The 7,960-nt window shown below is 41.4% G+C and overlaps 1 pseudogene; it reads right to left on the reverse strand.

The window, feature by feature from the left end:
• Nucleotides 1-3,195: 3,195 nt before the first annotated feature.
• On the reverse strand, nucleotides 3,196-4,244 carry LOC144382758 (ubiquitin-ribosomal protein eS31 fusion protein-like; annotated as a pseudogene).
• Nucleotides 4,245-7,960: the final 3,716 nt, after the last annotated feature.

The following is a 7,960-nucleotide window of genomic DNA, read 5'->3' on the forward strand; positions in this document are numbered from 1 at the left end:
AAGGACTTGGAAAAACGTAGACCAGTAAAGGAAGTTTGGTTGGAGAACATAGCCTGTGAAGGAAGGAATTCTTGATTTTTCTCCTTAACCTTGCCCTTTCTTCGAGCCTTCAATTCAGTAAATGATACCACCATGCATTTACCCACTCAGGTACTCAAACCAACCTTGGAGTCATACTTGATTCCTTAAAGGCGGTGACCAACAGCCACCAAAATATACTGAATTTGTTGATCTCTCTCCATTGCTGGCCCCATACCCCAAGCCGCTAATATTTCTTAGCTGGACACTTGGCTGTGGTTCCTAACACATCACTTTCCACTCCTGTTACCTTGTCCATGTTGTGCTCCCATCCATCCCCCTGCTTCATCCTGCTTCCATTCTTAACTTAGAAGCACTTAAAAATGTTCCAACCTTATTTCTGCCTGTATTCGATACATTTCTTTTCCATTAGACATTTCCCCTGATTCATGGCTTGGTTGACAGTAACTCATTCTAATCTTGGCTCAACTTTTAACTTCCTTAGAGGGAGATCTAATTCATTATTGTATCCCTAGCATATACATACACTCAAATGCTTATTGAATGAATAAAATGAAATGGAATGTTGGGTTGGACGTGTAATTGGTAAATCAGATTAAGGATATGGATGCAGGGAAAATACGGTCTCAGCTGTGCCTAGCCTTTCCTTCATTGAGGTTGGTCTTTATACTTTATTCTCTGAATGAGAAAGTGTTAGAGAACTTTGCTGTCATAAACCTCACATCACTGAAATTGGTATACCTGATTTTCCATAGCAAGGATGGATTAGGTGTTCACTGCTTTGCTCTTGCTTGTGATCGTAACCTTGCAAGCATTCTCCATGTGACATCCAAGGCTCTTTACTGCCTTATTACCAACAACAGGCTGATTAGTGTATTGTAGACTCTTGTTATTGTAAACTCACATAAAAGCTAATGTTTCTAATGAAATATCTTTGTCTACAGATGTAAAATTGACCCTTGAACAATGCAGGGGTTAAGGTGCCTGACCCCCTGCATAGTAGAAAATCCACAAATAAACTTTTGACTCCAAAATATAACTACTAATTAACTACATTTTTTTTTTAAGATTTATTTATGGGATGCCTGGGTGGCTCATTCGGTTAAGCATCTGCCTTCGGGTCCGGTCATGATCCCGGGATCCAGGGATCGAACCCCACATCAGGCTCCTTGCTCAGCGGGGAGTCTGATCTCCCTCTGCCTGCAGCTGCCACTGCTCTCCCTGCTTGTGTGTTCTCTTTCTTTCTGACAAATAAATAAATCTTAAAAACAACAAAAAAACCTGTGTTCAAGGGTAAGGGTTACTGCAGAAATGATCACTGTAGAGCAGCCATATTTTAATTAAAGGATAAAGATCAAAAGCAGACACACCAGTGGACAGCTTTCTGCCAGGCTGTGTTAAGTTATAGGTACACAAGGGGCACCTGGGTGGCTAAGTCAGCTAAGCATCTGACTTCGGCTTGGGTCGTGACCTCAGGGTCCTGGGATTGAACCCCCCCCCCACCGCCACCCCATCAGGCTCTGCACTGGGCATAGAGCCTGCTTGAGATTCTCTCTATCCCCTGCCCCAACCCCCACTCTTCCAGTCTCTCTCAAATAAGTAAAATCTAAAAAAAACACAAACCTTTCATGTTTTCAGTTAATTCTCAAAACCACTTTAATATCAATATTATGAGAAGCCCCAATTACTATGAATGTACTTGCTAAAAAAAGACTAAAAAGTAATAGCTTTTTTTTTTTTAATTGGCAATTACTATGTCCGTTTTGTAAAACATCTGTCTTGAATACCTGTATGTAAGTTAGGTCTGTGGCTCAAGTGTTTGCCAGTTGGGGTAATTTAAGATGGTCATATATAGTAGTATTCCTGCCAAGTTTATTTTCTCATATGTTAGGTTTATATGTAAACTTTATTTTTTTTAAAGAGTTTTTATTTATTTGAGATAGCGAGAGAGAAAGTGCACACGTGCGGAGGGGAGGGGCAAAGGGAAAGGGAGAAGCAGGCTTCCCGCTGAGCAGGGAGCCTGATGCGGGGCTTGATCCCAGGACCCTGGGATCATGACCTGAGTCAAAGGCAGACATTTAACTGACTGAGCCACCCAGGTGCCCTTATGTGTAAACTTTAAAGAATTATTCATTGTACTTGTTTCATGTCTTGTAACTTCTCTATATTTTGTTACAATATTGCCAGCTGATTGCAGTAATTTACATTCGCATGGAGGATCTGATCTATAAGTGTCAGAAGCAAAGAGGAAAAAGTTTTAATAAAAGGAAGATAAAAGTGTGGAGTATAGCGGAGCAGTGAGAAGAGTGGGACCTGAGGAAAGGCCGGTAGATAATGGAAATTTGTATCCCTGGTCACTTAACAGTTTCAGTAGAGAAGGTATGTATCCACATGGGGCTGAGGAACAGAAGAGCAATGGTAAACAACTAAAGATGAGTTAGTGGTAAGGGTGTGGTTCTTTTGAGAGATTGTGAGGCACATGAAGTTACGGTTTTTGCATTTGCTTTCAAATGTAGGAAAGATTTTAGTTTGCTCACAGGCAAAACAAAAAGTAGAGAAGAAAAACCAAAGATATAGAGGAGGCAAAAAGGCAAGAACTAGGATGGAGAACATGGCTGAAGACATCAGCCTTGGCATGTCTCAGTCAGAGGATGAATGACTCAAGTTCAGGTGGGGAAAGGGACACTAGAGGAGAGGGCTCACCAAATGACCTTAGTCCCATTCATGAGAGGTGGTGAGGTCTTTTTTTCTGGGGGGTATGAGAGAAGAGGATGGAAGTTTGAGACCTAAAAGGGTCTTTACAACTTCATAAAAGCATGTATGTACAGGGCGCCTGGGTGGCTCAGTTGGTTGGGTGACTGCCTTTGGCTCAGGTCATGATCCTGGAGTCCCAGGATCGAGTCCCGCATCGGGCTCCCTGCTCAGCGGGGAGTCTGCTTCTCCCTCTGACCCTCCCCCCTCTCATATGCTCTCTCTCTCTCATTCTCTCTCTCAAATAAATAAAATAAAATCTTTAAAAAAAAAAAAGCATGTATGTACATTAATACAGATCTACAAAGGATCTAGAAATTTAAAAGTGGTTTCATTGGGATCATTGCTTAAATTTGTAACTTCTTTAAGAGAACCAAATAGAGCAAATGCTATCAAGCAGGGCATCAATCATAGGATAAAAATATGGAAAAGAATGATAGAAGCAAAACTTGGTTCTAAATTGTTATTAGATTTCTCTTTCTGTTCCTTTTTTTAAAAAGTTAAATTTATTTTTATTATTTTATTTTTAAATTTTTATTTTTTAGTTCATGTCTTTTATTAACCTATATACAATTATTTGTCTTCTGGTTTGTTGAAGCAATAGGTTGGACAACATTTGCCACAGTAACGTCCGTCAAAGTGACTAGCCATAAAAACTCCAGCACCACATTCATCTGAAGGGCACTCCCGACGAAGGCAACTGATTTTGCCATTCTCATCCACCTTATAGTATTTCAGGACAGCCAGTTTAACCTTCTTTCTCTTTTTTTTTTTTTTTTTTAAAGATTTTATTTATTTATTTGACAGAGAGACACAGCGAGAGAGGGAACACAAGCAGGGGGAGTGGGAGAGGGAGAAGCAGGCTTCCCGCAGAGCAGGGAACCAGACATGGGGCTCGATCCCAGGACCCTGGGATCATGACCTGAGCCGAAGGCAGACGCTTAACGACTGAGCCACCCAGGCGCCCCTAACCTTCTTTCTCTTATGCTTACTCTTCTTAGGAGTGGCATAAGACTTCTTCCTTTTCTTAGCACCACCACGAAGTCTCAACACAAGATGAAGGGTGGACCCCCCTTTTTTTTTTATGTTATGTTAATCACCATACATTACATCATTAGTTTTTGATGTAGTGTTCCATAATTCATAGTTTGCGTATAACACCCAGTGCTCCATGCAATACGTGCCCTCCTTAATACCCATCACCAGGCTAACCCATCCCTCCACCCCTCTGCCCTCTAAAACCCTCAGTTTGTTTCTTGGAGTAAGGGTGGATCCCTTTTGAATGTTATATATAGTCAGATAAAGTACATCCATTTCCAGTTGTTTGCCAGCAAAGATCAGGAGGAATTCCCTCCTTATCCTGAATCTTCGCCTTTACAATTTCTGTTGTATCTGAGGGTTCAACCTTGATAGCGATGGTCTTCCCCAGTAAGGGTTTTCATGAAAATCTGCATCTTGGTGGCAGTTCCACCTGAGGTGGAGGAAAAGGAAGAGGGTCAGACCTGGGGACACGGGAGAGGGTGTCAGGTAGGCCTCTGGCCAGAGAGAGGCCCAAGAGCACACACTCCAGTTTGTTTGTTTAAAATTAAAGTTATACTTGTATGTGATTCTGAAGTCAAGTAGTATAGAAAGGACATCATGAAAATCTAAGAATCACAATATGCTCTACCAGAAGTTTAGCTCCCCAGAGGGAGAACTATTTGAAACACTCAGATTTGTGTTTTTTCTGGCAGTTTCCTCCATACCCCTCAATAGTATATTTATATCACTTTCTTGATTTCTTAATTTTAGACATAAATTAATGGTTTTAAAGACTGATGAGGATTTAGTTTACGCTTCCCACCCTCCTTCGAGGATTATAATATCACTACTCTTGATTCCTTTATAGGCTTCCTTTACAATGTCTAGTAATATTTTTTCACCTTTCTTTAAGATTTATTTATTTGACACAGAGAGCAGGGGGGAGCAGAAGAAGCAGGCTCCCCGCCAAGCAGGGAGCCTAATGTGGGACTGAATCCCAGGACCCTGGGATGATGACCTGAGCCGAAGGCAGACTCTTACCCAACTGAGCCACCCAGGCACCCTGACCTTTATTTCTTATATTGGCTGTCAACAGTAATTCTTGTCTCTCTGGTGGGGAAGATGACAATATTAATGCCCCATCTTTCCTTTTGACTCTCCCTCCACCCTCCATCTTTTGTCATCTGTGTTCTTAAGAGTTACATTGTCAAAGTTGATTACATTTACATTCTATTTTATAACTATTATTAATAGTTAGCTTTATCGGTTGATACAGCTCAATGCAGATCACATTTCCTTACATAGTATTTTGTTTTTCTTGGTGTTTTTTTTTTTTTTTAAGGTTTTATTTATTTATTTGACAGAGACACAGCGAGAGAGAGAAACAAGCAAGGGGAGTGGGAGAGGGAGAAGCAGGCTTCCCACCGAGCAGGGAGCCCAATGGGGGGCTTGATCCCAGGACCCTGGGACCATGACCTGAGCTGAAGGCAGACGCTTAATGACTGAGCCATCCAGGTGCCCCAATTTATTGGTGTGTTTTTTTTTGTTTTTAAGTTTTTTTTTTTTTTTTTAAAGATTTGATTTATTTGATAGAGAGAGACACAGAGAAAGCAGGAACACAAGCAGGGGGAGTGGGAGAGGGAGAAGCAGGCTTCCCGCTGAGCAGGGAGCCCGATGCGGGGCTCGATCCCAGGACCCTGGGATCATGACCTGAGCCGAAGGCAGACGCTTAACGACTGAGCCACCCAGGTGCCCCTTTATTGGTGTTTTTAATTATTTTTCCCCCTGTCCTTTTGGCTACTATCACAACCACAATTATTTTACTGTCCTTCGTCATATCAAGTATTCTCTAAGTCTTCCTTTTGCTCTGGGAAATACTTCTTTGCTTCAGTCTGAACTTGTTGCTTTCTTATCCTTATACACAGCTGTCATCTTGGGACTTAGCTGCTCTCCTGAACCGAATCCATTATATTCTAGATTCTATATATGGCAACCATTGCTTTTTGCCTTTGTCTTGGGTCAGATTCCCTAGAAGAAATGGAAGTTCTTTATTTTTAAAAAATTTTGTGGATAGTATATGCATCATAAATATCTTTATCCAGTCTGTCGCTTATCTTATCTTAGTTGGTGATATCTGTTGATACACTCCTAGCTGTATTTCAAAACTTAATTCAAACATAACTTGTGAAAACTGAATGCTCACCTCCCCCACATCATGTTAATTGTTCAGTCCTCTGAGACACAATAACCATTTCCACATAACACTGTTTTAGCACTTAATCATAGTGCATTCTAATTGCCTTCATTCAGTTATTCTCCTTTCCACAAAAAGTATCTAATGTTTGTTCTAGCACTTACTTAGCCCAGCCTTAGTTAAGTGCCCAATGAATATTTTCTGAAAGAAATTATACCCTTGAATTTTAACCATTCCCATTAACTGCTGCTATTCCAATATATGCTGGTCAGAGTTCTCAATCACAAATTCTTAACTGTCTCCTTTAAGCAGAAAAGGGATTTATCAAAAAATATCTGATCACTTACGAAATTGTTGGAAAGGCTAGAGAAAGTCTTGATGTAAATCTTGCAGAAACTCCAGAAACATGCTACAGCAATGACCTGATAGGCCACATGCCCCGCTGCTTTCACCACCAAACAATAAAAGTCAGGAGTCTAACCTGGATGTAACCACTGTTGTCTCCAGAACTGGGCCACTTCTGCCGCTACCTTCATTGGCAAGTGGAAGTTCTGGGCAGAGCCTATTTCCTCACATTTGCTCCCTCCCACATCCTAAGTCTTGTGCAGATGGATCTGATCTTGTAGACAGGTCATATGACTACATCTGAGCTGCAAGAGAGAGAGAGGTGTTCTGGTTTTTCTTTTTCTTTTTTTTTTTAAAGATTTTATTTATTTATTTGACAGAGAGAGACACAGCGAGAGAGGGAACACAAGCAGGGGGAGTGGGAGAGGGAGAAGCAGGCTTCCTGCTGAGCAGGGACCCCGATGCAGGGCTCGATCCCAGGACCCTGAGATCATGACCTGAGCCAAAGGCAGACGCTTAACGACTGAGCCACCCAGGCGCCCCTGTTCTGGTTTTTCTATCAGGAGGCAAGACTCCTGTAGAAATTTCCACAAAATACAGTAAAGATGACAGGCAAACAACTGGGACAGATGCCATTATACCTTCCTAGATGCCTCTTCAGTACAACACTGCCTGGTTGTCTACCTTCGTGTGTGAAAACTTCAGGAAATTCAGTTTTCCCGTACTCATTTTGATTTGACATGCCTCACATGGAAAGAGCCTTAAACTGTGCAGCCAGGTGCTATAGCCAAATAAGTCAGTATATTTCTGCAGTTCTAATCTTTGAGGTATTCACCCTTTCTGACTGATCCCCATTTTCATTTTGCTACCCTTCCAGAATGCTCTTTCAGAAGTCACTCAGTTCTTGATTGCGCTTCCATTGAACCCTACAACACGACAGGCCCAGGCAGTCCGAGGCAGGGAGTGAATATGTGGGGGGAGAGAAGACTGAAAATTTAATTAATGATCTCTTAAAATTGTATAGCACAGTCCAGTTTCCAGTACACTTTCTCATTGATCTCATTTGAATCCTCCAATAATACACATATAAGGTGCTGATTAAAAGAAGACAGGCTCAGATTCCTCACTATTGAAGAGTTTATGGATAAGCTAGGGGAGGAGGCCAGAATGACTTATGTAATAACAGTATAGAGTTGGAGAGATCAGTATGAATTCATATTCAGCTTAATAAACATAGGTGGCAACATACAGAAATGAGTCTGGATAGGTCTACATACACGGGTCAGTATACACCAGGTCCTTGCTCTGTGGCTGACAGGTGCTAGAAGCAACAATACCCCAGTAACAATGAGGCCCAGACATTAGTTTCTAATACCTATTCTCCAATGAAAGGAACCAGAGTTTCTCAGAAAAATGGCTAATTCTGGGACTGGAGAGGAAATATATATAAGATGAATCTGTAGCATCTTGTAGTGCTAGGAAGTAAGGAAGTGCTTTGAAAAACAAAGCAAAAAAAAACCCACACACAATTACGGAGGTGTGTGTCAAAGGGACACAGGAACCAACTGAAAGAGCTCCCAGTGGCCAAAGCTTGAACAATTTGAGCAACAA

Source organism: Halichoerus grypus, chromosome 8 (assembly GCF_964656455.1).
Source record: "Halichoerus grypus chromosome 8, mHalGry1.hap1.1, whole genome shotgun sequence".
NCBI lineage: Eukaryota > Metazoa > Chordata > Mammalia > Carnivora > Phocidae > Halichoerus > Halichoerus grypus.